Source organism: Octodon degus, unplaced genomic scaffold, assembly GCF_000260255.1.
Source record: "Octodon degus isolate 3935 unplaced genomic scaffold, OctDeg1.0 scaffold00020, whole genome shotgun sequence".
NCBI classification, from domain to species: Eukaryota; Metazoa; Chordata; class Mammalia; order Rodentia; family Octodontidae; genus Octodon; species Octodon degus.
The window spans coordinates 19,251,746-19,254,433 of NW_004524596.1; the positions used below are offsets into that span (position 1 = coordinate 19,251,746).

The 2,688-nt window shown below is 37.8% G+C and overlaps 1 pseudogene; it reads left to right on the forward strand.

The window, feature by feature from the left end:
* Window positions 1-1,805: 1,805 nt before the first annotated feature.
* Window positions 1,806-2,688, forward strand: part of LOC101571694 — a 1,263-nt pseudogene continuing 380 nt past the window's right edge.

Consider the following 2,688-nt stretch of genomic DNA (forward strand, 5'->3'; position numbering starts at 1 on the left):
ATATGTGCATATGTGTCTGTTTTAATATCTTTTATTTTTATAGTCATTTCTTTTTGTAGCTTAGTTTATTTTTTCTACTGTTGGGAGCCCCTGAAGCTGAAATTGATCATATGTAGGAGAGCAGGATGAGGCATCATTGCCGAAAGCAGTCAAGCTACCTCAGTCTTGAGAAAAACACCCTGCCTGGACATGGTGGCCTGTTAGTCACTAGGCAATCTTGTGTCTTGCAACTTTGTAAAGGTATAAATAAAGGTCCTTACTATTGTTCATGGGGCTTTGCTTATCAGGCTTGCTCTGCCACCTGACCAAGCTGTTATCTTATCTTTATTTTCTAAACACTTTCCCCATTTTTTCCTGGAAACTAATGAGGGACTAACAGATCCTTACATTTTATGGCCTCTTCCATTTGTTTTTTGACTTCTGCTGTATCATTTCAGAGTTCCATTTATTGACTTGCAATTTCCTCTATCTCTTTATGCTCTGGACTTGTTCTAGGTAGATGGGGCATTTCTAACTGCATTTTGCTTCTTCATCTTGTCATTTTCTATTTTATTTTGTTTTCTGTGTTGATGCTTATGGATTTATTAGATGCCCTTATCATCAGTGTCCAGGCTTTCCTAGGAGGTGTCTATTCCTCTGAATGCCTTCTAGATGGAAGTGGTCCTAGTTCTTTATGTCCATCCCATGAACCTACATTTCCAATGTACTAAGACTGAATGGCAACTTCAGCCAGAGCAACTAAACAAGAAAAAGAAACAAAAGGAAAAATGATAGGAAAGAAAGAAGTTGCTATCATTATTTCAGATAACATGATATTCTACATAGAAAATCACCAAAACTGCACTAAAAATATGCTAGATTTCATAATTGAATTCAGTAATGTAGCTGGCTACAAAGTTAACACTAAAAAATCTATAACCTTTCTGTTCACAAACAATAAACTGACAGAGAGAATCTAGGGAAACACATTTTTAACACCCAAAAATGAAGTAAGTAGGCATCAGTCTAACAAAGAAGGTAAAAAACCTCTACATTACTCTGAAAAATGAGGTAGAAGACAATATCAAAAAATGGAATGATATTCTTTGCTGTTGTGTAACAATAACTAACGTAGTGAAAATGGCCAGACCTCCAAAACTGTTATACAGATTTAATGCAATTCCAATCAAATTTCCAAGAGCATATCTCACAGAATTAGAGAAAACAAAACTAAAATTTATTTGGATACAGAAAATGCCTAGAATATCAAAGGTATTTCTGGGCAACAAAGGCAAGGCACAGGGAATCACAATACCTGATTTGAAATTATGTTATAAAGTTACTCTGATTAACAAAAATAATAATAAACAGCATGGTACTAGACAAATACAGACCCAAAGTTCAATGAAACAGATTAGAAAATACAGAAACAACTCCAAACACTCAGTCACCTTATTTTTGACAAGGTGCCAAACACACTCACTGGAAGAAACACAGCCTCTTTCATAAAAATGCTGGGAAAACTGGCATTGCACATGCCAATGAAGGAAATTGGACCCAGATCTTTCACACACACTAAAGTACCTCAGGGTTACTTGTAATTACTTATGTCTATAAAAATAGTATGACAGGGAAGGTAAGTTGTCAACTTTATTGGCTTGGAAGCTTTCCAAGGAATTAGTAAAGCATCTTTCTCAGTATGTCCGAGTGGTTCACTCTATTAGTCATTTTCTCATGACTGGGACAAAATTCTCAACATTCAAAACTTAAAGGATAGAAGTTGCTTCAGCATCTACAAGTAGCTACTGTGTCAGCACTCAGCCAAGATGCCAGAGGAGACCCAGACCCAGGACCAGCCCATACAGGAGGATGAGGTGGAAACCTTTGCCTTCCAGGCAGAAATCTCACAGTTGATGTCCCTGATCATCAACACCTTTTACTTGAACAAAGAAATTTTCCTGGGGGAGTTGATTTCCAATTCATCTGATGTTTTGGACAAAATCAGATATGAAAGCCTGACAGATCCCAATAAGCTTGACTCCAGCAAGGAGATGCACATTAACCTCATTCCAAGCAAGCAAGATCGCACCCTCACCATCATGGATACTGGGACTAGTATAACTAAGGCTGACCTGATCAATAATCTCAGCACCATAGCCAAGTAGGGGACAAGGCCTTCATAGATGCTTTGCAGGCAGGTGCTAACATTTCCATGATTGGCCAATTCAGTATAGGTTTCTACTCTGCCTACCCGGTTGCTGAGAAAGTGACTGATACCAAGCATAATGATGATGAGCAGTATCCTAGGAGCCCTCAGAAGGAGGGTCCTTCACTGTGAGGACAGATGCAGGTGAAACTATGGGCCAAAGAACAATGGTTATCTTACATCTGAAAGAAGATCAAACTGAGTACTTGGAAGAAAGAATAAAAAAGATTGTGAAGAAACATTCACAGTTCATTGGTTATTCTATTACTCTTTTTGTGGAGAAGGAGTCAGATAAAGAAGTGAGTGATGATGAGGCTGAAGAAAAGGAGGACAAAGAGGAAGACAAAAAAAGAAGAAAAGGAGTCTCAAGATGTTGGTTCTGATGAAGAAGAGGAAGAAAAGAAAGATGGTGGGAAACAAAAGAAGAGGAAGAAGAAGAAGAAGAAGAAGAAGAAGAAGAAGAAGAAGAAGAAGAAGAAGAAGAAGAAGAAGAAGAAGAAGAA